The sequence below is a fragment of the Salvelinus sp. IW2-2015 genome, linkage group LG15 (genome assembly GCF_002910315.2).
Source record: "Salvelinus sp. IW2-2015 linkage group LG15, ASM291031v2, whole genome shotgun sequence".
Classification (NCBI taxonomy): Eukaryota; Metazoa; Chordata; class Actinopteri; order Salmoniformes; family Salmonidae; genus Salvelinus; species Salvelinus sp. IW2-2015.
This window is the reverse complement of record NC_036855.1, coordinates 42,860,279-42,887,874: the sequence shown is the minus strand read 5'-3', so window position 1 is coordinate 42,887,874 and position 27,596 is coordinate 42,860,279.

Sequence of the window (27,596 nt, the reverse complement as noted above, 5' to 3'; positions counted from 1 at the left end):
AGGCATTGAACACCACTCATTGGCTGCTGCTGTAGGCTGAATGATATAACAGCTATTTCCATGTTAACATGTTATGGGATGCATTTTCTCCATTGTTTTTGAAGTTGCACAGAATTTTCACAGCATTTACGTTCGCGCACAGAAGACCTGAAATTTGCTCAGAGGTTATGTTGCTTAGAGGTTACATTGCTCACGACTGCTCAGTCTCAGCAGGGCAATGGTTTGATGGACAGACAATCGTTCCTGCTGTTGTTTTCAGGTGAGGGGCACGGATATTTTTGAGATGGAAGGAGCGGAGGTTGTCAGGATGGGAATGTTCCCTCCCTGGATTTTTGTCATATATTTTATTTTTCACTGAGGAGGAGTGATCCCCGTCGGCCCCTTACGCCTCCCTGAACAAGAGACCCAGCTGTGGGGGTTCAGGCAAACAGATGGGCTAAGTCTGATCCCCCCCAACCCCACTTGCCCTCCACACACACAGATGCACGTGCATTCCCCATTCGCCTCCGCACGCACGCGCACGCGCACACACCCCACACACCCACACACACACACCACACACCACACACACACACCACACACACACACACACACACACACACACACACACACACACACACCACACACACACACACACACACACACAACACTCATCCTTGTGGGGAACTAATGTATTTTCATTCAAAAAAATCCTTTTTTCCCTAACCTTAATCCTAACCCTAACCCTAACCCCAATTTGAATCCTAACCCTAATTTAACCCTAAACCTAACCCCTAAATTTAAAATAACCTTTGTACTCATGAGGGAGAATTTTCCTTGTTTTGCTATCGTTGTGGGGACTTTTGGGGATTTTAGGCCCCCACAAGGATAGAAGAACTAACACACACACACAAATTGTGACCCACACAAAGGACAGCTGCCAGTACCTGCTAACATTCAAGCCAGTCCTAATTGCTTCCCAGTCATCAGTTGGGGCCAATGGCTCCTGGACAATAAAAAAGGAGGTGGGGGAGTAACCGTGAACCAATTCATTGAGGGTGGCTGAAGGATCATAACATTCATGGGGTCTTTCTAAACACACACTCATTTAGCAATCCTAACGGCCCCCCACACTATACAACACTTTCACTCTTCTCTCCATCTCTCACCATACACAATACACTGGGGAAAGGCAGCTTCAACCGCCATGAAGCTTATACGGTTTAAAGGGTTGTCTTTAAATGCTGTATATCCTATGAATAAAGGACTCATACATGGTAACTGGCCGTGACTTTGCAAAAAGACAAAATGTTAGTCGAATTTGTTGTCAAGTGGATGAGTTAAACAAAAAAAAATACGAAATCATGAAATGTTTGTTCATGAGATGTTCATGACATTTTGATTATCAAGTGGATTTGTTTTCAAGTGGATAATAATTTAAAAAAAACATGAAATCGACTTACTGCACCTTGGATGCGCATGCATGTAGAGGCTAGTGTCAGTATCTTTCTCTCCCTCTCTGTCTCTGGTTTCATACATGTGTGCACAGCTCCTGGGCCCGTATTCATAAAGCATCTCAGATTACGAATGTTGATCAAGGATCAATTTAGATTTTTAGATCATAGTGAGAAAGATTAAATGGACCAGGGGGACCTGGGCCCGCATTCACAAAGCATCTCAGAGTAGAATCCCTCCCTGTCCATATAATCTTATTCATTATGATCTAAAAGACAAAACTGATCCCAGATCAGCACTCAGGCCTTGGTTGTGGTGGAGAAGCACCCTCATTGCCATGCTAATCCTGCTTTCATCTCCAGCCCTGGTCCACGTACACCTCATCCTCCTCACGATGCACACAGGTCCAAAGTGGAAGAAAAGGGCTATAGCATTGGGGAAGTCGCCTGCTCTGAAAGGGTCTGTCTGGGACTCTGACAGGGGGAGAGACGCTCCTCTTTTAGGAAAGAAGGTTGCAGCTGTATTCATGACGGGACGGGTGAGACGGGCGAGGGTGAGAGTTGAGGAGAAGACTGGGAGATGGATCCTATCCAGGGCCACCTGGGGTGGGGTACGGGCATCGGGGGAAGGAGGAGGTAGGGGTTAGGGTTACAGGCACAAGTGACTTACTCGTCTCGATGTGGGGGGGTAGGTGTTCTCATAACAAATAACTAGACGTAAATTAAAGTTGCGATATTCAAACGCTTTATTAGTCATCATCATTATTCTGCCACCCAATTTGATGTGTGACAGTAAAGACACTTCTTCACTTCAGCTTGTTTATAAAATGTTTGTACCCATCCCAAATAAGACCAAATAATCCACTTTAAATCCTCTTTAAAGGGTCGGGGAAAGGTGGATTGAGAAATTGACAATGTACACACAGTGGTGAAAGCTACAGGAAAATGTGATAGATTAGAATAGGACTACTGTAGAGCGACAGAGTGCCATAACTATTTGTCATGGACTATAGTCTAGAAGAGCATGCTGCCATTCCACATACAAATGCAAAAAGAATCGTAATGAAACCATTTTGGTATATCAAGGACCTTGTTTACTGTATCTATACGAGTATGGTTTATTTTATTTGTAGACTCATAAATAGATTATTTTACTCATCTTGCAAAACAGTCCCTCAATGGTCCTTTCCAGATATGTTACATTGTGAGCACAGGGCCACATGATTAAAACTGTATCCAAACTCTGCACACACACATGCACATTATGCACGCAGACACACATACTTACTCACACACTCACACCAGGCTGCCTCTGAGAGGGACTGAGAATATAACAGGGGAGTGGAGGTGCAGAAAAAGGGGGATTGGGAGGTGGGCTGTCTGCTAATGAGGGTAATGCTTAGATGGGCCTTAAATAGGAGTAGCAATATATCAAAAGCCTTTCTCTCATTTGAAGGCTGTGAAATCGCAGGCAGGGCCTTTCCTAATTGAATTTCATGCCCAGGCTTTGTCATGTGCCTCTGCACCTTCTGTCCCTGCAGCCCCGCACAGCAGCAGGGTCTGTATGCGTGTGTGTGTGACTGAATGAAAGTGTGTGTGCACTTGTGTGCAAGTCTCTATGAATTGGCCCTAACCCCAACAAATGGGGCTTCTTTTTACATTTGTGTGTGTTGGGGGGTGAGGGGGGAAAGCCATATACAAACCTATATACTCCTGGTCTAAAGCACATCCCATCTGAACTTCTTGCCCGAGTGTATACTCTCCTCTCCTCTCCTCTCCTCTCCCTCCTCTCCTCTCCTCTCCTCTCCTTCCTCTCCTCTCCTCTCCTCTCCTCTCTCTCCTCTCTCTCCTCTCCTCTCCTCTTCCTCTCCTCTCCTCTCCTCTTCCTCTCCTCTCCTCTCCCCCCCTCCCTCGCTTCACTCTGACAACCCCCCACCCCAAACACTGACCAGATCAAGGAACCTGAGCCCATGAATTAATTACTGTCTCCATTCAGTGTGAAAAGAGAGGTGCCATTAGCCTGCTTATTAATAGTATGAATGAGCAATAAAGGGGCTTAGGGTGGGAGCAGGGGTGGAAGACTGGGGAGGTTGTGTGTATGGTGGACGGGGATTTAGGAGACGGAGAAAAAACTTTTGTGTTGAGAAAGAAAGAGTGAGAAAAAAAAACGATGTGATAATCTTCTATCCATCTGGGTCTCATTAGCATTTAGCGTGCTTGCAGTTGCCAATCAAGCCTTAAAGCTGCCTTTCTAGTGTCCTTTCACTGGCTAAATGTAAGCCCTGTTAGAATGACACGTAAAAGACTTGACAAAATATTTTTGACAAGGCTTTGTCAAAACCCTGATCGCCCCCCCCCCCCGCACCCACCCCCCACTCCTCTGTCCCGGCCTCGCCGGCGCTAACTCTCATTTGCCACGAGAGTGCAGCGATACCACCAGCCTATTACAGACACAAAGCACTTTATCCCCCAAATAGTTAATAATTAGATTAAAACTTCCAATAAATGAAGTGGCGTAGTGAATGCGGCTACCATGAGGAGTCTCTCTGGGTGCAGCCAGTCTGTCTCTGTGGATCAGCATGAATCACAGGGAGTTTTTGCCCTTTTCTTGCTCCAGGAAAGAGAAGGCCACACAATGGAGAAGTAGACACAGTTGTAGAAAAAATTACTGCCTGCCGTTTTTTTCTCTCTTTATCGTTTTATGGGAATTCATGGTCTACAGAAGAAAAGAGCCCAAAGAAAAGGCCAAAGCGCCGTTTAAGAGGTAAAAGGGGAGATTCGAATACCTCTTTGAATTATTTGTCATGAAAAAAGCATGCAAAGAAAAAAAAAACCACCAGAACAGATTCGCCAGGGGATATATTTTTAAGCGGGGTTCTAGTTTGCAATTGGACATGGACCCAAGACTCTGTTTTCATCAACATAGTATTGATAAAAGAGCGCTATACCAGTCCTCAGCACACATTTAGATGACTACTTTTAAAGTAAATTAATCTGAGTGAAATATTTTGATCTTTAGAATCATGTATTTCAATAGAAACTATGGTTGCATATCCAAACCTAAAATTGCATCTGTCCCTTTGATTAATTGTTATACTCAAGAGAGATAATATTAATGCTGGATACAAATGTTTTGTGTGGAGCAAATGGACATTGGAATCTTTGTAATGTATAGGACAAAGTGGAGGAGAAATTCAGCTGGTCGGATGCGAGGAGTATGTGGCAGGGGCTTCTAACTATCACGAATTACAAAAAGAAAGCCAGTCACGTCGCTGACACCAATGCCTCCCAACCTGACGAGCAGAACACCTTGAAAGTTACTGAACTGAATGACTACTCACTTCCATCATCATGAAGTGCTTTGAGAGGCTAGTCAAAGACCCAATCCCCTCCTCCCTCCCCGACACACTCGACTCTCTCCAATTCGCTTACTACCCAGACAGATCCATGGATGAAGCAATCGCCATTGCACTGCACACTGCTCTCACCCACCTGGACAAGAGGAATGCATATGTGAGAAGGCTGTTCATCGACTACAGCTCAGCGTTCAATACCATAGTACCCTCTAAGCTCACCACAAAGTTCACAGCCCTGGGACTGAACTCCTCCCTCTGCAACTGGGTCCTGGACTTCCTGACGGGCCACCCCCAGGTGGTGAAGGTAGGCAACATTACCTCCTCAACACAGGGCCCCACAATGGTGTCCTCAGTCCCGTCCTGTACTCCCTGTATACCCACGACTGCGTGGCCTTACACAGTTTCAACTCCATCATCAAGTTTGCTGACGGCCTAGCGTGGCCTCACACAGTTCCAACTCCATCATCAAGTTTGCTGATGGCACAACAGTAGTAGGCCTGATTACTAACAACAACGAGACAGCCTACAGGGAGGAGGTCGGCACTCTGATGGTGTGGTGCCAGGTAAACAACCTCTCCCTCAACGTCAGCAAAACAAAGGAGCTGATTGTGGACTACAGGAGGAACTAGGCTGGGCACGCCCCCATCCTCATCAGCTGGGCCGCCGTGGAGGCGGTCAAAAACGTAAAGTTCCTTGGTTTACACATCTCAGAGGAGCTGAAATGGTCGAAGAAGGCACGGCAGCAAGTCTTTACCTAAGGAGTCTGAAGAAATTTGTCCTGTCCCCGAGGCACTCAACAGTGTTCTACAGGAGCACCATCGAGAGCAATATGTCGGGCTGCATCACAGCCTGGTACGGCAACTCCACCGCCGCTGACCCCAAGGCACTACAGAGGTTGGAACACTCATCCGAACGCACCATTGCGTGCAAACTGCCTGCCCTTCAGGACACCTACAACCCCAGGTGTCGCAGGAAGGCCAAGAAGATCATCAGGGACCTCGCCGTCAGAGCCATGACCTGTTCTCCCTGCTTCCATCACTCAGACGCAGGCAGTGATTTATTATTGTTTCATTCACACCTGCACTGTTGGAGCTCTGAGCATATTTCACTATACACTGCAACTACATCTGTGCATGCGACTAAATAACTAATCTAATCTAATGCATAGATAGGCTACACAAAGGTGGAAGGCAAGATGGAGCGACAGAGAAAGAGACAGACAGCAAGTCGCGGATAAACATTCCTAACAATAAAGGGTTGAAATCGAAGGCGAGAAAATAGTGAAGAAGAAAGTGATTACATTTTGTCCTCGAGATGGTTTCACTCCTCCAGTATATATCTTCACAGCAAGGGGTTAGACTGTGGTCAAGTGGTGCAGGAGTAAAGCAGGAGATGCAGAGAAAATCTGGAAAACACAAAATGAGATAAGATTAGATACTGTATCAACCTGGTCCACTTTAGACCATTTCATACATGGGGTCATTCATACCAACCTGATCTCATTCAAACCTGAAGCTAAGGTTAATAGGACAGCCTCAATCGTATCAGGGCAGTCACTACTAAACTTTTATGGAATGGGAATGTATCTAGGATGAAAGCATGGCATGGGTGTTTTTTTTATGCAGCTCCTATTCAACAGGAGCTCCATCAAATAAGTATTTTCAACCCAAATACATCTCTGTACTATTCACATTCTCTGGTACTGCTTGTCCTTTAGCACTTTGAGATTGTTCTTCAACAAAAAAGCATTTTGTACAAATCAAATGTACTATTATTATTAACATTAAAATCACTTTCCTAAAAAATATTGCAGAACCTATACCACCCAATCTGCTGTGCAATCTTTCTATCCGCTACCTTCTCTCTTCAAATTTTAAAATATTTGAAACCGTTCAAGAGACAAATTGTTCTAAGCTTATATCAATGCATTTAATTGAGACCTCCCCGCAGGAGGGCCTGCTCTGGAGATGTCCCCCTGAAAGAGAGGAAAATATAAAAATATAGTGGGGAGAAAGCGGGGAGCATTGGAGGTAAATGGGCCGTGAACTGAACCATCATGTAGCCGCAACGAAGCTCCTTGCAGACTTTATTTCTATGGCATCATATTGTTGTGCTCCGGGCAGCTGAATGTGCTCTTTGAGAAAAGGCTGCAGCATGAACTTAAAGCAAGTAAATTTCTATCTTTCTGCGCATTAGCTGCCTCATTGCCTTTCAATTGAATCCCAGAGAGCCTGAAGAAAAGAAGGTAAAGGGAGAGAGAGAGAGCAAAAGCTAGAGTGACAGAGAGAGAGAAAGAACAGCTGAAATACAGATGAGAGAAATGTTGAGAAATGCTCTAATTTTGACTCTGATGAACAATATAAAAACTAATGGAGATCTAGATAAATCATTTAAAACCAGGAGAGGAGACACACACACTCACACACACAGTCTTGTATAACTAACCTTGTGGGGACAAACAATTCAGTCCCATTCAAAATACTTTTTTGCCTAACCCCTAAACCTAACCCTAACCCTAAAACTAACCCTAGCTCCTAACCCTAATTCTAATCCTAACATGTATTCTAACCTTAACCCCCTAAAAACGTCCCCAGTTGGTCAAACTTCTGGTCCCCACAAGTATAGTTAAACACGTCCACACAAACACACACACACAAAATACATATACACACACACACACACACACAGCATTTGAATTTGAGGGGAGAGAGTAAAGGGTAAGCTGCTTATGGACAATTTGTTAAATTGAACAAGTATCCTGTCAGTTTTAAGTCTATCTTGACACACATGCTCAATTTGAATTTCATTTCAATTTCAATTTAAGGGGGCTTTATTGGCATGGGAAACATATGTTTACATTGCCAAAGAAAGTGAAATAGATCATTAACAAAACTGAAATAAACAATAAAAATGTTTTACAGTAAACATTACAATCACAAAACTTCCAAAAAGAAAAAAGGCATTTCAAATGCCATATCATGTGCAAATAGTTAAAGTACAAAAGGGAAAATAAATAAACATAAATAGGGGTTGTATTTACAATGGTGCCTGTTCTTCACTGGTTGCCCTTTTCTTGTGGTAACAGGTAACAAATCTTTCTGCTGTGATGCCACACTGCGGTATTGCACACAATAGATATGGGAGTATAATAAAATTGGCTTTGTTTTCAAGTTCTTTGTCGGTCTGTGTAATCTGAGGGAAATATGTGTCTCTAATATGGTCATATCGTTTTGCAGGTGGTTAGGAAGTGCAGCTTAGTTTCCACCTCATTTTGTGGGCAGTGTGCACATAGCCTGTCTTCTCTTGAGAGCCAGGTCTGCCTACGGTGGCCTTTTTCAATCGCAAGGCTATGCTCACTGCGTTTGTACATAGTCAAAGCTTTCCTTAAGTTTGGGTCAGTCACAGTGGTTAGGTATTCTGCCACTGTGTACGCTCTGTTTAGATCCAAATAGCATTCTAGTTTGCTCAGTTTTTTTGGTAATTCTTCCAATGTGTCAAGTAATTATCTTTTTGTTTTCTCATGATTTGGTTGGGTCTAATTGTGTTGCTGTCCTGGGGCTCTGTGGGGTCTGTTTGTGTTTGTGAACAGAGCCCCAGGACAAACTTGCTTAGGAGACTCTTCTCCAGGTTTATCTCTCTGTAGGTGATGGCTTTGTTATGGAAGGTTTGGGAATCGCTTCCTTTTAGGTGGTTGTAGAATTTAACAGCTCTTTTCTGGATTTTGATCATTAGCGGGTATCGGCCTGATTCTGCTCTGCATTCATTATTTGGTGTTTTACATTGATAATTCTGCATGCAGTCTCAATTTGGTGTTTGTCCCATTTTGTGAATTCCTGGTTGGTGAGCGGACCCCAGACCTCACAACCATATAGGGCAATGGGTTCTATAAACTATTCAAGTATTTTTTATTTATTTTCCTTTTGATGGCATAGAAGGCCCTTCTTGCCTTGTCTCGCAAATCGTTCAAAGCTTTGTGGAAGTTACCTGTGACGCTGATGTTTAGGCCAAATTATGTGTAGTTTTTGTGTGCTCTAGGGCAACAGTTCCTAGATGGAATTTGTATTTGTGGTCCTGGCAACTGGACCTTTTTTGGAACACCATTATTTTTGACTTACTGAAACGTACTGTCAGGGCCCAGGTCTGACAGAAACTGTGCTGCTGTAGGCCCTCATTGGTTGGGGACAGAAGTACCAGATCATCAGCGAACAGTAGGATATTTGACTTCAGATTCTATTATGGTGAGGCTGGGTGCTGCAGACTATTCTAGTGCTCTCGCCAATTCATTGATATGTTTTTTTAATTTTTAACCTTGATATGTTGAAGAGGGTGGGGCTTAAGCTGCATCCCTGTCTCACCCCATGGCCATGTGGAAAGAAATGTGTGTGTTTTATGCCAAATTTAACCGCACACTTGTTTTTTGTGTACATGGATTATATAATGTCGTATGTTTTTCCCCAACACCACCATCAATTTGCAGACTCTCATGCCAAATTGAGTCAAAAGCTTTTTTGAAATCAACAAAGCATGAGAAGACTTAGCCTTTGTTTTGGTTTGTTTGTTTGTCAATTAGGGTGTACAGGGTGAATACGTGGTCTGTCGTATGGTAATTTGGAAAAAAAGACAATTTGACATTGACTCACTACATTACTTTCACTGAGGAAATGTAAATCTGCTGTTAATGATAATGCAGAGGATTTTCCCATGGTTGCTGTTGGCGGTAGTTATTGGGGTCAAATTTGGCTCCACTTATGTGGGTCAATCCTTGGTTCCAAATATTGGGAAGATGCCAGAGCTAAGGATGACGTTAAAGAGTTTAAGTATAGCCAAATGGAATTTAAGGCCTGTATATTTTATCATTTCATTTAGTATACAATCAACACCACAGGCCGTTTTGGGTTGGAGGGCTTGTATATTGTCCTGTAGTTCATTCGATGTAATTGGAGTCTAGTTGATTCTACGATTTGTATTTGATCATGTATAGGTTTTTGCTGTTTGTTCTTTGATATAGAGCCAACAAGATTGGAGAAGTGGTTTATCCATACATCTCTGTTTTAGATAGATAACAAACAACAACACGAAGAGTTTTATCAGGAATCAAGGTAAAACCCAAACCCAGACGTATTGACAATGGTTTTATATTCCAACAGGGGCAGGCAATAGACAGCTCAAGGCAGGCAGGGGTCAGCAAACCAGAGGTGGGGCAACGGTACCGGACGGCAGGCAGGCTCAGGGTCAGGGTAGGCAGAGTGGTCAGGCAAGGGTCAAAACCAGGAGGGCGAGAAAAAGAGAAACTGGGAAAAGCAGGAGCTGATAACAAAAATGCTGGTTGACTTGACAAACAAGACGAACTGGCAACGGACAAACAGAGAACGCAGGTATAAATACACAGGGGATAACGGGGAAGATGGGCAACACCTGGAGGGGGGTGGAGACAATCACAAGGACAGGTGAAACAGATCAGGGTTTGACAATTTAGTATTTTCCAATTTTCCCAGAAGTGGTTAGAGTCTATGGATTCTTCAATTACATTGAGCTGATTTCTGACGTGCTGTTCCTTCTTTTACCGTAGTGTATTTCTGTATTGTTTCAGTGATTCACCATAGTGAAGGCGTAGGCTCAGGTTTTCTGGGTCTCTATGTTTTTGGTTGGATAGATTTCTCAATTTCTATCTTAGGTTTTTGCATTCTTCATCAAACCATTTGTCATTGTTGTTAATTTTCTTAGGTTTTCTGCTTTTTAGATTTGATAGGGAAGCTGAGAGATCAAATATACTGTTTAGGTTTTCTACTGCCAAGTTTACACCTTCACTATTACAGTGAGAATTTTTCTAAAAGGGATTGAATTTGCTGTTACCCAATTGTTTTTTGGTAGGTTTCCACATTACTTTCCTTCCATCTATAGCATTTCTTAATATTATTCAGTTCCTTTGGCTTTGATGCCTCATGATTGAGTATTGCTGTGATTTTGCTGCGATCTCAGTGGGCTGACTCTAAACGCTCCGAGAGACTCTGGGTTGAGATCAGTGATAAAGTAGTCTACAGTACTACTGCCAAGAGATGAGCTATAGGTGTACCTACTGTAGGAGTCCCCCCTAAGCCTACCATTGACTATGTACATACCCAGCGTGCGACAGAGCTGCAGGAGTTGTGACTCGTTTTTGTTGGTTATGTTGTCTAAGTTGTGCCTAGGGGGGCATATGGGGGAGGGAATGCTGTCACCTCCAGGTAGGTGTTTGTCCCCCTGTGTGCTGAGGGTGTCAGGTTCTTGTCCAGTTCTAGTAGGTCACCACAAACTAGTACATATCCCTGGGCCTGGAAATGATTGATTTCCCCCTCCAGGATGGAGAAGCTGTCTTCATTAAAGTATGGGGATTCTAGTGGGGGGATATAGGTAGCACACAGGGAGGAATATTTTCTCTGTTACAGCATCTGGTACACATGCCATTAGGCTTGGGCTGGTTACAGAGTGGGAATGTGTAAGAATGTGTCGGAGGGAAACACTGTATATCTGTTTTTCTGGCGACCATGTCAGCATGCACTGCGCCGCGGGCAGGGGCCTGGGCACAGGGTTGCCTACATGCGCTGTTTGCCTGCTCACGGCCTGGGTGTATGTGTGACATTCAGGTGAGGGCAGCTCTTTGGCGGGAGTGGGAAGCATAGCGTTGGGGGCAGGAGGGTATAGGGTTGATCTGAGGGGGCTATTGGGGGTGTGGGCATGGGTTGGTTTGAAGAGGGGGGGGGTATTGGGTCGATATGTTCATACAAAAGACCACACAGCCAGTTAGTCTCTTTCTTCTGTCAGATTAAGTCCTCTCTTCCTTAACAGATTTTATAGATGTCCGCGACTTGCGGTCCTGCGAGTGCTGCGTGAAGTCCAGCTCTTTTCCTGAAACATGTGGTAAATTGAGTCCAAAGCTGCTCTCTCACACACATTACAGCATATCACAGAAGTCGGGTGGCCGTATCCACAGCTCTCTCCTCTCTTTATCTGCTTCTCCTCCTCGTCCGTCTGTCTTTCACTGAAACACATACACACAATCATGCATTTACATTTACAGTATTTTGCAGGGCATGTGGCAGTCCCTGTTCCCTGTCAGCGACATGTTATCAGCCCATAACAAAACAATGGAACTAACATTAGCTTGGTTTTGATTTATCTTATACCCTGCTACCGTATTCTTTCCTATGCTGGCCCTCCCTCTCTCTCCTAAAAGGAACAACCCCAGGTTGGGCCTTATGATCAAGAGAAGCTCGCTTTGATCATAAGCGGCTGAGTCTTTAAGACTAGTTGGAGCGCTGTGTTACTGGTCCACCAGGCTCGTGAAGCCAGTCAAACTGAGAAAATAAGAGAGAGGAATGTGGGTTTTCCTCTCCGTTTCCAATCTGTTTTAAACAGAAGTCATTCCCACTGTCGCAAAAAACTGGTTGAATCAACGTTGTTTCTCATCCAAGGCACTGTTCTGATGTGATGACGTTGAAATCAACTTGGGAAACGGTATTGGATTTGCAAAAAGCATCAACGGTCAAGTCATCAGGCGCAGGGGAAGCTCGCGGCCAGTGAGCCTGGAGGTTCCGGACCGTGGACCGTCTCAGGAGGTTCCGGACCGTGGACCGTCTCAGGAGGTTCCGGACCGTGGACCGTCTCTGGAGGTTCCGGGCCGTGGACCGTCTCAGGAGGTTCCGGACAGTGGACCGTCTCAGGAGGTCCAAGCACTGTTTCTATGTGATGACGTTGAATCAACTTAGGAAACGGATTGGATTTGCAAAAAGTCATCAACGTAAGGGAATTTCACCCAACTTTGAACTTAAATCCAATGGCGTGGTGAAATGTGTATTTTATTTCACGTTTATTTCACATTAGTTGACAACTCAACCAAATGTAAATCAAAACTAGATTTTGAACTGCGCCCAGTGGCCTGATAAAAATTAGAAATAGCATGGCAAGCGATCACTAAACACATTGTTTTTGACTGAAATATGATGGTTAACTCTAGCCCTCTTCCTCCCTCTGGTTTATTCCTATCACACAATTAAAGAAGTTGAGTTTGAGGCAACCCCATTGAGGTATCGTTTTAGGGAGAWTTTTTTTTAAGGATGAATGTCATGGTCGTTTGTAGAGACGGTCCAAAACGCAGCGCGATATGAGTTCCACATACTTTATTATTAGTGAAACTTAACAAAACAAAACAATAAACAATAAACAATAAACGAACAAACCGTGACTACAGCGGTGCAATGTGCACTAACTCAAAACAATATCCCATAACACACAGGTGGAAAAATGCTACTTAAGTATGATCCCCAATTAGAGACAACGATAGCCAGCTGCCTCTAATTGGGAATCATACCAAAACACCAACATAGAAAAACAAACTAGAACCACACTAGAAAATAAGCCGCTTTCATGGTCAGGACATGACAGGTACCCCCCCCCGAAAAAAGTGAAGAATCCCGCCAAAACCTGAAACAAAAAGGGGGGTTAGGGGGGGTGTCTAGTGTCGGCTCTTGGTGCGGGGCGAAGTCACTGCTCATACCGCAGCACTCGGGGGGGCTCTGGTGCTGGCGACGAAGAACCCGCTCGTCTCTCGGATCCACCATTTTTTGGTGGTGCTCTGGTGCCGGAACGAAGAACCACTCTCGCCGTGGGATCCAGCCATGGACCGCAGGGGGGGGGGGGGCTGAACACTGTACTGGACTGGACCTCGTGCAGAAGAGATCCTGCCATGAGCGGGACTGGCGCATGTCTACGCTGGACATCGGGGCAGAGAAGGGCTCCTGCATGGAGCCTGACTGGACGCCGTGTTCGGACTGGACATAGGGCAGAGGAAGGCTCCTGCCTTGGGCTGGACTGGACGCGTGCTCGGACTGGGCATCGCGCGCAGGGGAAAGCTCCGGCCATGGAGTGGAGGTTCGGAACTGGACGTCTCAGGAGGTTCGGACCGTGGCGTTCACGGTCATGTAAGGAGGTTGCCGACCGTGGACCGTCTCAGGAGCGGTTCGGACCGTGGACCGCCTCAGGAGGTTCCCGGAGCCGTTGGACCGCTTCTCAGGGAGGTTCCGGGCCGTGGACCTCTAGGAGGGTCCGGGCCGTGGAACCGTCTCAGGAGGTTCGGACTGGGAATCTTTCTCGGAAAGTCTGGACTGGGATGTGCCGGAGAGCTTCTGGATTGGAAGCCGTCGCCGAAGCGTCTGGACTGGGGACCGTCGCCTGAAGCTCTGGACTGGGGACCGTCGCCTGAAGCTCTGGACTGGGGAGGCGCACTGGAGGCCTGATGCGTGGGGCCGGCACAGGTGGCCCAGGACTGGTGACACGCACCTCAGGGCGAGTGCGAGGAGCAGGCACAGGACGTACCGGACTGGGAAGGTGCACTTGAGGGAGAGTGCGAGGAGCAGGCACAGGACGTACCTGACTGGGAAGGCGCACTTGAGGGAGAGTGCGAGGAGGAGGCACAGGACGTACTGGGTTGTGGAGGCGTACTGGAGACCTGGTGCACATAGCCGGCATCAATGGTACCGGAACTTTAACACACTTCGCATGGCAAGTGCGAGGAGCTGGCACAGGACGTACTGGGCTATGAAGGCGCACTGGAGACCTGGTGCGTATAGCTGGCATCAATAGTACCGGAACTTTAACACACTTTTCACGGTGAGTGCGAGCAGCTGGCACAGGACATACTGGGCTGTGAAGGCGCACTGGAGACCTGGTGCGAATAGCCGGCATCAATAGTACCGGAACTTTAACACATTTCGCATGGTGAGGACGAGGAGTTGGCACAGAACGTACCGGGCTGTGAAGGTGCACTGGAGACTTGGTGCGTAGAGCTGGCACATATGGTGCCGGGCTGAGAAAACGCTTTTCAACGTGCCTGCACTGCAGCATACTCCTTTCCACAACCTCTCTCCGGTATCTCTCAATACCTTCCTCCATCGACTCCCACACAGGCTCTGGCTCACTCCCCGGTTCCACCGACCACCCCTTGTGCTCCCCCAAAAACTCTTGGGGTTGTCCTTGGGCTTTCTGTGGCCGCGAACCCCGGCGTCGTCGCTGTCCTCCCTTCTCTCCCTGCGTCTGCTTCCACGGAAGGCTTTCGTCTCCAGCCATAATTTCCTCCCAAGTCCAGAATGTCTTCTCCTCCTGGGCACGCTGCTTGGTCCTGTTTTGATGGGATATTCTGTCATGGTCGTTTGTAGAGACGGACCAAAACGCAGTGCGATATGAGTTCCACATACTTTATTATTAGTGAAACTTAACAAAACAATTAACAAACAAACCGTGACTACAGAGGTGCAATGTGCACTAACTCAAAACAATATCCCATAAYAGACAGATGGAAAAATGCTACTTAAGTATGATCCCCAATTAGAGACAACGATAGCCAGCTGCCTCTAATTGGAAATCATACCAAAACACCAACATAGAAAAAACAAACTAGAATAAACCCCTAGTCACGCCCTGACCTACTCTACTATAGAAAATAAAGGCTTCTATGGTCAGGACGTGACAATGAAATTAACAAACATTGGAAGCCTGATAATGAAAATGTAGGCCTATGGCTATTATCATTTGGGTTGTATTGGCCAGACAGCTATTTGATGTAAACTCTGAAGACACACAGCTGATTGAGACACAGAACGAGTGAAAAAAACTCCATCAAAGACATCTTGGTACTTATTGCCCCTGTTCCCATTCAAAACCATGACAACCCCATCGAGGTCCCTACTAAACCCTTCCATGGCGACCTCATACTGACTTTGTAGCTTACAGTTAGTTATTGGTGGTGACACTTGGGTGTCACAGGGAAAAGTGTCCCCCACACATGGCACCCTGCGGGCAGGACTGTCCGACAACAATGGATCCTGCAGAGCTGGCATACACAGGGGCCGCGCTGGGGCTGACCATCCTGCCCCTGACTCTAGCTCCCATGAAATTGGAAATTAGTAGGGCTGTTCCCAATGACAAGTCAGTGTCTGTGTGTCCTCAGCTCTTCCCAGGCCCGGGCTGTAGGGCCACAGCAGGGCCACAGAGGGAAAGGCCGCCTCATATGAGGATTTGAAGGGTGACCCTGCAGCCTTTTGTAAAACCTTTGACCCAATTGCTGACTGATGTGCCCGGATTCCACTTTGAGCTTCTAGACAGAGCGTGTGTGTCCATCTCTGGGAAAAGAGTTGGGGAATAAAGCCCATATGCAGAAGGAGCTAAACCCCACAAACAATGGCTGCATGCTTCCCAAATGGCACCCTATTCGCTTTATTGTGGACTTCTTTTGACCAGGGTCCATTGGGGCTTCTTTTGACCAGGGCCCAATCTCTTCCTGGTTCCTGGTGGCGCTGCTCTGCTTGTGCCCCTGACACCTGTGCTGCTGTATTGTTTGTTTATAAAGCAGTACTGTGTGTCTAAGACCATTTCCTCTGAGGGACATTAAAGTTCATACTATGCTATCCTATTTGGAAAGCATACAATGGCAATGTGGGAAACGGTCTTCATCTAAGGGCTTTTTAAGTAGCCTATTATTCAGAATATCTGTCCTAAATTTTTTTGAGCCTTGTACAGATTCAGAACAACATAAGTTGTGGCTTATATCTTGAAAAACAGTCAAACTGAAAGCCTACGACAAAAACCCAATTAAGGCACTCTCTTTCAGTCAAACTGAAACTTTATTCAGTTGGCTTACCACCGTCACGCTTTGACACTTTCTTCATCCGAGTATGAGTGTAATAAATAAGTGCTTAAAATGTAGATCACAATAGGAGTACCTTGGTTTTGTTGTTGAAGGCTTTCAGGTTTACGTTTTTTTTAAGAGCCACAACTAATGTTGTTCTCTGTCTTTTCAGACCCTTGAATCCAATGAGCACCCTTTGGATATATTGTATATAAGCCAAGCAGTGCTTCCTTTTCTCTCTCTTCTGAACCTTTCTTCACTTCACTATACTACATAGGATTTGTATAGCACTTTTCTCAGACCCTAAGTGTCACTACACCACCTGCATGCATGTGTTCAGCAAGGTGGTAAAAATAGGCTACTGTCTGTCAACGTTGAGCTCTGTGTTTTGGATCTTCAGGGGGGAGGGGAAGGGGTGGACAAACTTGTCTTGAATATTAGTGTTCACTTTATCAAGTATATGGTAGGGACACACTTGAACATTCACATTACATGATGACTCTTGCTTTCTTTCCACAATGTCCCCACAGTGAGAAATAGTATCCTCATTGTTTGTTTACAAAGTATTCTTCCTTTGCAGAGACATATGTCTTCATGATGCCCTGAGGTGCTTCTGAGTTCCAGGAAGGAGGGAACAAAATGAAAGCAAAAGGGGACAGGCAAAGGATACAAACAGAATGTATCAGTGCTATGTCATCTTGTTATTACCACTCCATTATACTAGCATTAGGAGAAAACAGGCTAATAGCTGAGGGGTCAGTCCTCTCACATGTGATGTTAGATTCCAGTGAAATATGAAAGTGTTTCAAGTAAACCTTCAAAGTGTAAAATGACATTTGCTTTATTTAAAAAACAGATTTAGAAGGTGGTTTGTATTTGAAGATGCCTGGGAAAGAAATACATCACTTTAGATTGCACCTAAAGCACTCATTGCACTAAATCGTCACCCACAAAGAAAGGTCTTCATTCAATGAGCCTATCATCTTGTTAAAAACTACATTAGATATAGTTACGTTTATTTTCTTCACCAATTGATTTAAAAAAAATGTCTTCACAATTATAGAAGCAAATATTAAGACCCCATAATGGTAAGGTCAATAGAGACAGGTTGCTCCACACAGAAAAATATTGGTGAAAGTGTTATTGTGGTTAAAATCAATACTACGCCTTTAGAATATAAATGATAAATGTGTAAGTCTCAATCGAAAACAGTACTTATATCCACTATGAGAATTAGGTTAGAAAAGACTCTGAAATCATGATAATCATGACTCATACACTGGGAAAGACAAATGTGTTAGATGTAAATGCAGAGGAACAAGAAAAGGTAAAGATAACAGTGCAGCAATAGTCCACTTGAAATATCCTCATATCAGTAAGATTGGGGTAGTAGATTTAGACTATGACACTGTTGACAAAAAACTTAATGTTCAAAACTTAATGTATTAACTTTCTTGTTATTTGGAATATTTGTGTTCCTTACTATAACTGCAAATTAAAGTGAATCCTAGGAGTAGTAAACCATAGAACTAGAATGCAATTATATTTCTATGTAGTAAACTACAGTGGGCCGACTAAGGAGTCAATCTGGGCTCCAAATAACAAAACGTAAGTGCCCTCTGGTGACCGAGATGGGGTATAGACTCTATTGGAAGCCTCCATTAGACTAATTGTTAAAAAGTAATTCATCAAGTTTATCCACTAACTTGGATATTAGACAAAAATAGATATTCTATTGTGTTTTAATTTGATCATATTGTTGTCACATAAATTATTGTAGTCAGAACTGGGTAGGCACATTGGAACCAATGGAATAGTTCCCAGAGTGCAAACTCTGCATGTCAGGCAAGCTAAATCGATCCCACCTCAAGTATTTCAAATATTTTAAATATGTATTGGACCCAGGTCTGATTGTAGTAAACTACTATAAGTCCATACAGTTAGTTATGCACAGGATTATGACAACTAGTTTTCATCAATGACTTAAAAGATCACCAATATAGCAATACTCTTCCACCTGATCAACCTGAAACCATGGAAACCCAATGACAGTGGGCTATTTACGTGTACAATTAGTTTTACATGATTATTGGGCACAAACCCTAATATTGTATAACGACCAGTAAACACCCCTAAATGTCTTACATTAACCGGTGATGATTTATAAAATTTAATCCACTTGCTCTAAATGATGAGAAGAGATAAAATGAGAGGTCAGTCTGGTGCATGTTGCCAGATAATAAGGGAAATGGTTTTAATATGGCAATTGTTAAATCACATTTCCCCCTCTCATGTTAAACACAAAATACCTTGTTTAAATACTTTCTAGGGCCACTGATGCCATAAATATGTGGGGGACAAAAGCACATGCGTTGTACGAGGAATTTAAGGTCACTCACCTCCCACTAAGACAACATTGCACCTGTATGTATGTATGTGAAGGCGGCACCATTTCTTTCAAACAAACTTTTCAGGTGCTTTTCGCTTTTTGCAGTGAACTTTGACAACAGCGTTAAGACAAGAAAATTTTGCTTGTAATCTTTAAGTTACAGAACCAAAGTAGACAATCATAGCTTTTGTTAGAAACATAATAACTGATTATTTTAGAAACATATGTAACACATAAATGCAAATGGGAGGCAGAAGACCCTTGCTATGGCTGCAGAGATGCAAAGAGGAGACGTTGCTTTTTGGGCTTTTCCTTCATCTCGCTGGTGGTAGCATCTGCGGCTATCTGGTTACCTGTGGTTACCTGTCAAAAGATACTGTCATCAGGAATTTGCTTACAGGGTCTGAGAAGTTCTCATCTTGTCGAGGCCAGATGTGATGCGCTCACGGAGCAGAGCAAGGTATTCAGCCTCCTAGCCTGGAGAACCATCGATGGAGCTGTCATAACTAGAGGTGAGACTAAAGCAAAAGCTCATGCTGCTGAGAGTTTGTTGATTCTGTCGTCCTGGGGGTGGATCGTCCTTAGAGGTGGGCTCCTCATCCAGGTTGTGAGCCCAAGAGTTAATACAGGCTCGAAACAAAGTTGACACAGAGTTCTCAGATGTCTCCGAAGTTGTGCCTGAACTTCTACTGGCCTTTAACAAACCAGCAGAGTCATAATCATAACGTATCTAGGATTCCATCCTAGTTACCTCAAGGCTTTGTGTAATGTCAAGAGGTTCCACTGGCCTTTGCCAATCTAGCAGAGCTTATCTCATACTACTTGGGCGGGATGGCTGAGCGTCCACAGGCCTTTGCCAAGCCAGTGGTGTCTTCAGCGTTCACCCCAGTGATGTCCACTCTAAACCCTTGTTCCAGGAGCCTCTTAGTGGGGTCTACATCACTTCCCACGGTGCAAGAGCTTCCACTTCCAAAGCTCTTCATGCTAGCATGGTCAAACATACTCCCAGGACAGGATTACCTAATGGGCACGCAGGGCAGATTCCCCGGGGCCCCGATTATTTTGGGTTGTGTTTCTTGCAGCCTCATGGCAAAATGTGTAGAATAGCAGGAAATTAGCTTTAAAACGGCAACATTTTCTTTCAGCCTCATGGCAAAATGTAAATAATAGCATGAGATGAGCTATAACACAGCACAGTCATCCTCTCTGACCAATGGCAAAAAGTGTGGAATTACAGGAAAGTAGCTTTAAAACTGCAACATTTTCTATTAGCCTCATGACAAAATGTGAAAATAGCATTATAAATGCAAGTAGTTAGCTGTTTCCCCCCCCCAAAATGATGTTTTCCAAAAACAAAACAAAACTCGGTTTGAGGTTGGAGCCCCAGAATTTCAGACGGAGGTCGGTGCCCGGGGGCCCTGCATGCGGTAGTCGGGCCCTTCATGCTCCTGCAGCCAACATGGTCAGGGATACCATGACTTGAGCCATGCTGTTGATGGCAGACTCACTATGGCAACGTGCATGTGTATGTTTGACTCCACGCATAGCGACAGTCTGTTGGTGGCAGTGTCTACAATGTCGTTCATGACATCCTCGTTGCTGAAAACATTGCTCATATCCTAACCAAATGTGGCTGCAATACCCRTCTCACATTGCAGGTATTTCCTGATGTCAGTGAACAGGGTCATAGGGCGCTGGAGGTGGCTGTCCATCCTCTCCGTAGAGGGGGACTCGTCAAAAGTTAAACGTCCCAGGACCCCCTAGACAATGTCCTTAAGGGTCTCTGGGTTCATGACCATTGGCCTCTGGGTATTTATTGTGGAGACATTTTCTCATTGATTATCTGACCTGGCTGGATGGAAGGAATAGTCTCCAAGTCTTCCTGTGTGGCCTCCTGTAGTGAAGTAGACAGAGAACAGCAAGAAGAGTGTTCCAATCAGTGCTGGTCTCATGCCAAAAGATGTGGAAACCGAAGGCAGCGGCATGCTGCTAAGAAGACGGGAGTGACTGCGAAAGGTTCGGAGCAGATGGACATAAGGAATAGCTTCGCTGCACTGGTGCATGATCTACCTGCGCCTGCATCGTTGGGACTGCCTGTGTCCGCGATGGCGGTGCTAACACCAACTACGCTGACTCCAGCAGCAGCTTCATCGTCGAGTTCGGCTCCTTTCCCTCTCACTGGATCTGATGGAGCACTGCCTGCTGTGGGAGGTCTGGACCTATTGCTGGGAGCAGCGGGCCTACGCTATCCTGCTTCTTGTGGGCCCCTGAAAGGCTCAACGAATTCTGTGAGGGGTGTGAATAGGCGGATTTCTCAATTCCCTTCTGGGAAAATATTTTGATGTGGGGCGCCGTCCTCAAACAATCGCACGGCATGCTTTCGCTGTAAAGCCTACTGTAAATCGGACAATGCAGTTAGACGAACAATAATTTAAGCTTTTAAACGATATAAGACACTTGTATGTATCTAAATGTTTTTATTTTATTTTACCCCCTTTTCTCCCCAATTTTCGTGGTATCCAATCGCTAGTAATTACTATCTTGTCTCATCGCTACAACTCCCGTACGGGCTCGGGAGAGACAAAGGTCGAAAGCCATGCGTCCTCCGAAGCACAACCCAACCAAGCCGCACTGCTTCTTAACACAGCGCGCCTCCAACCCGGAAGCCAGCCGCACCAATGTGTCGGAGGAAACACCGTGCACCTGGCCCCCTCGGTTAGCGCGCACTGCGCCCGGCCCGCCACAGGAGTCGCTGGAGCGCGATGAGACAAGGATATCCCTACAGGCCAAACCCTCCCTAACCCGGACGGCGCTAGGCCAATTGTGCGTCGCCCCACGGACCTCCCGGTCGCGGCCGGCTGCGACAGAGCCTGGGCGCGAACCCAGAGACTCTGGTGGCGCAGCTAGCGCTGCGATGCAGTGCCCTAGACCACTGCGCTACCCGGGAGAATATCCATAATTTTTATGATTATTTATTTGAATTGCGCGCCCTCCAGTTTCACTGGAAGTTGTCCCAATAGCGGGACACCTAGCCTTGTTAAAGACTACAAAGGGAAGCACAGCTGTGAGCTGCCCAATGACAGGAGCCTACCAGATGAGCTAAATTAATTCTATACTCGCTTTGAGACTAGCAACACTGAAGAGTGCATGAGAGCATCAGCTGTTCCAGATGACTGTGTGATCACGCTCTCTGCAGCCGATGTGAGTAAGACCTTAAAACAGGTCAACCTTCACAAGGCCGCAGGGCCAGACGGATTAGCAGCACGTGTACTCCGAGCAAGCGTTGACCAAATGGCAAGTGTCTTCACTGACATTTTCAACCTGTCCCTGACTGAGTCTGTAATGCCAACATGTTTCAAGCAGACCACCATAGTCCATATGCCCAAGAACACCAAGGTAACCTGCCTAAATTACTACCGACCCGTAGCACTCACGTCTGTATCCATGAAGTACTTTGAAAGGCTGGTCATGGCTCACATCAACACCATTATCCCAGAAACCCTGGACCCGGTCCAATTTGCATACCACCCCAACAGATCCACAGATGACGCAATTTCTATTGCACTCCACACTGCCCTTTCCCACCTGGACAAAAGGAACACCTATGTGAGAATGCTATTCATTGACTACAGCTCAGCATTCAACACCATAGTGTCCTCAAAGCTCATCATTAAGCTAATGATCCTGGGACTAAACACCTCCCTCTGCAACTGGATCCTGGACCTCCTGTCGGACCGCCCTCAGGGGGTAAGGGTAGGTAACAACATCTGCCATGCTGATCCTCAACACGGGGGCCCCTCAGGGGTGCGTGCTCAGACCCCTCCTGTACTCTCTGTTCACTCATGACTGCATGGCCAGGCATGACTCCAACACCATCATTAAGTTTGTTGACGACAGAACAGTGGCAGGCCTGATGAAAGACAACAATGAGACAGCATGTAGGGAGGAGGTCTTAGACCTGGCCGTGTGGTGCCAGGTTAAAAACCTCTTAGTGTGGAAATCCCGTTACCGGGATCAAATTCGACAACATCTGGTGAAATCGAAGATCGCCAAATTCAACATACAAAATCGTAATATTAAACATTCATGAAAATACAAGTGTCCTACATCATTTAAAAGCTTAACTTCTTGTTTATCCAGCCGCTTTGTCAGATTTCAAAAAGGCTTTACGGCGAAAGCATACCATGCGATTTTCTGAGGACAGCGCCCCACACCAAAGCATTAAAAACATTTTTCAAACCAGCACAGGCATCACAAAAGTCAGAAATAGCAATAAAATAACTCACTTACCTTTGAAGATCTTCCTCTGTTTGCAATCCCAAGGGTCCCAGCTACATAACAAATGGTCCGTTTGTTCGATAAAGTCCTTTTATATCCCAAAAAATGTAGTTTAGTTGGCACGCTTGATTCAGTAATCCACCTGTTTCCCTCGTTCAAAATGCATACAAAGGAATCCCAAAAGTTACCATTAAACTTCGTCAAAACAAGTCAAACAACGTTTCTAATTAATCCTCAGGTACCCTAATATGTAAATAAACGATAAGATTTAAGACGGAGAATAGTATGTTCATTACCGGAGATAAATAACGAAGTGCGTGCCCTCATCCACGCACGCAACAATACTACAGTCAAAATGAGAGCCACCTAGAAAAACTACAAATTCTAGCTAATTTTTCAAAAAACAAGCCTGAAACTCTTTCTAAAGACTGTTGACATCGAGGTATTTCTTTGATTTTCCCATAAACAAGCATTTGAATGGGCAGACACCTAAAAAAATATCTGGATGGATTCTCCCCGGATTTTCGCCTGTTATACTCACAGACATTATTTTAATTCATTCAAGGGTTTTTCTTAATTTTTACTATTTTCTACATTGTCGAACAATAGTGAAGACTTCAAAACTATGAAATAACAGATATGCAATCATGTAGTAAGCAAAAAAGTGTTAGACAAACCAAATTTTATTTTTATATTTGAGATTCTTCAAATAGCCACCTGTTGCCTTGATGACAGCTTTGCACACTCTTGGCATTCTCTCAATAAGCTTCATGAGATAGTCACCTGGAATGCATTTCAATTAACAGGTGTGCCTTCTTAAAGATTAATTTGGGGAATTTCTTTCCTTCCTAATGCGTTTGAGCCAATCAGTTGTGTTGTGACAAGGTAGGGGGGTATACAGAAGATAGCACTATTTGGTAAAAGACCAAGTCCTTATTATGGCAAGAACAGCTCAAATAAGGAAAGAGAAATTACAGTCCATTATTACTTTAAGTCATGAAGGTCAGTCAATATGGAACATTTCAGTCGCAAAAACCATCATGCGCTAGGATGAAACTGTCTCTCATGAGGACCGCCACAGGAATGGAAGACCCAGAGTTACCTTTGCTGCAGAGGATAAGTTCATTAGAGTTGCCAGTCTCAGAAATTGCAGCCCAAATAAATGCTTCAGAGAGTTCAAGTAACAGACACATTAACCGTTCAGAGGAAACTGTGTGAATCAGGCCATAATGATCGAATTTCTGCAAAGAAACCACTATTGAAGGACACCAATAAGAAGAAGAGACTTGGTTGGGCCAAGAAACACGAGCAATGGACATTAGACCGGTGGAAATTTGTCCTTTGGTCTGGAGTCCAAATTGGAGATTTTTAGTTCCAACCGCCATGTCTTTGTGAGAAGCGATGTGGGTGAACGGATGATCTCTGCATGTGTATTTTCCACCGTGAAGCATGGAGGAGGAGGTGTTATGGTGTGGGGGTGTTTTGCTGGTGACACTGCCTGTGATTTATTTCAAATTCAAGGCCCACTTAACCTGCATGGCTACCACAACATTCTGCAGCGATACGCCATCCCATCTGGTTTGGGTGTAGTGGGACTATCATTTGTTTTCCAACAGAACAATGACCCAACACATCTCCAGGCTGTGTAAGGGCTATTTTACCAAGAAGGAGAGTGATGGAGTGCTGCATCAGATGACTATCCGCCGACCTCAACCCAATTGAGATGGTTTGGGAAGAGTCGGACAGCAGAGTGAAGGAAAAGCAGCCAACAAGTGCTCAGCATATGTGGAAACTCCTACAAGACTGTTGGAAAAGCATTCTAGGTGAAGCTGTTTGAGAGAATGCCAAGAACCTGCAAAGCTGTCGTCAAGGCAAAGGGTGGCTATTTGAGGAATGGTTACTACATGATTCCACATGTGTTATTTCGAAGTTTTGATGTCTTCACTATTATTCTACAATGTTAGAAAATAGTGAAAATAAAGAAAAACCTTGAATGAGTAGCTGCTCTAAGACTTTTGACCGGTAGTGTACATATTACCTAAATTACCTCGACTAACCTGTGCCCCCGCACATTGACTCTGTACTAGTTATCAGGTATGTACAGTTGAAGTCGGAAGATGACATAAACTTAGGTTGGAGTCATTMAACCTCGTTTTTCAACCACTCCACAAATTTCTTGTTAGCAAACTATAGTTTTGTTAGGTTAGGACATCTACTTTGCACATGACACAAGTCATTTTTCCAACAATTGTTTACAGACATTATTTCACTTATAATTGACTGTATCACAATTCCAGTGGGTCAGAAGTTTACATACACTAAGGTTACCGTGCCTTTAAACAGTTTGGAAAATTCCAGAAAATTATGCCGGAAACCGCTCAGTAAGGAGACGCGTTCTGTCTCCTAGAGATGAATGTACGTTGGTGCGAAAAGTGCAAATCAATCCCAGAACAACAGCAAAGGACCTTGTGAAGATGCTGGAGGAAACAGGTACAAAATTATCTATATACACAGTAAAACGAGTCCTATATCGACATAACCTGAAAGGCCGCTCAGCAAGAAAGAAGCCACTCTTCCAAAACCGCCATAATAAAGCCAGACTACGGTTTGCAACTGCACTTGGGTACAAAGATCGTAATTTTTGGAGAAATGTCCTCTGGTCTGATGAAACAAAAATATAATTGTTTGGCCATAATGACCATCGTTATGTTTGGAGGAAAAAGAGGGAGGCTTGCAAGCTGGAGAACACCATCCCAACCGTGAAGCATGGGGTGGCAGCATCATGTTGTGTGGGTGCTTTGCTGCAGGATGGACTGCTGCACTTCAAAAAATAGATTGCAACATGAGGAAGGAAAATGATGTGGATATATTGAAGCAACATCTCAGGACATCAGTCAGGAAGTTAAAACTTGGTCGTAAATTGGTCTTCCAAATGGACAATGACCCCAAGCATACTTCCAAAGTTGTGGCAAAATGGCTTAAGGACAACAAAGTCAAGGTATTGGAGTGGCCATCACAAAGCCCTGCCCTCAATCCTGTAGAAAATTTGTGGGCAGAACTGAAAAAGCGTGTGCGAGCAAGGAGGCCTACAAACCGGACTCAGTTACACCAGCTCTGACATGAGGAATTGGGCATAATTCACCCAACTTATTGTGGGAAGCTTGTGGAAGGCTACCCAAAACGTTTGACCCAGTTAAACAATTTAAAGGCAATGCTACCAAATACTAATTGGGTGTATGTAAACTTCTGACCCACTGGGAATGTGATGAAAGAAATAAAAGCTGAAATAAATCATTCTCTCTACTATTATTCTGACATTTCACATTCTTAAAATAAAGTGCTGATCCTCACTGACCAAAGACAGGGAATTTTTACGATGATTAAATGTCAGGAATTGTGCAAAACTGAGTTTAAATCTATTTTGCTAAGGTGTATGTAAAATTCCGACTTCAACTCTCGGAACATCTATAGGCCAACCTTAATAACCCAGCACCAACTCAATTTCGGTATTTACAGAAAACAACCCAACTATTGACCTAATGCTTGCACCCAGCAATTGGTTCAAAATGTAATTTACATCTCAAAGCCATGCATGCAAGAAGCCTTGACCTGTCTGGTGCGTACATATTTCTCTCTCCTCAGTGTGATTGAAGGCCTCAATCTGCATTTTTGCCCTGATGTCAAATCAACTCATATTGTTCCTAGCTAGCTAGCTACCTACATACCTTAGCTGTTGTGTTTGCTACTGATCTGTGACACTAGCATATTGGCATGCATATTGGTATTAAAAGACAGCTACGTAGTCACCTAAAAATGTGTTTAGGCAAATCATTAGTTATCAAGCTACCTATCACATGAATTGTGCAGAAATATGATAGATAACGTTAGCTAGCGAAGAGCTAGCCAGTCAGTCAGTGGTGCTGACAGATTGAAACTGGTAACGTAAACTCACTCACTTTTGTACATCGCCTTGGTCCGTACAATTGACCTTATTTTAGCGCCCCAAAAACGTAATACTTCCAGATTAACTGTAATGTCAATACCATTGTAAAGCACACTTTCTCCCCTTGTAATGCCCGGGGTGTAGTGGAGGAAGAAGTCAGACGCAGGAGACAGAGAGTTCAGAGTAGCGCTACTTCTTTATTCACCACACAGGTGAAAACGACGCCACTCAAAACAAATGCCCCAAAACACAGGGGAACTAAACAGTCCCGAAAATAACTCACGTACACGAACAACCGTGACTTACAGGCGTGTACACGAGTACACATAAAACAATCCTGCACACCCAGCAGGCGGGCCGGCTGGATAATAAAGCCCAACTAATTAACCTAACTAAAAACAGGTGTAACTAATAAACAGACAAGGAGGGGGAGGAAAAGATCAGTGGCAGCTAGTAGGCCGGTGACGGTTCGGGTGGCGCTCGGCGGTCGTCGTCACCGCCGGCTCCCCTTCCTGTTCGGGTGGCGCTCGGCGGTCGT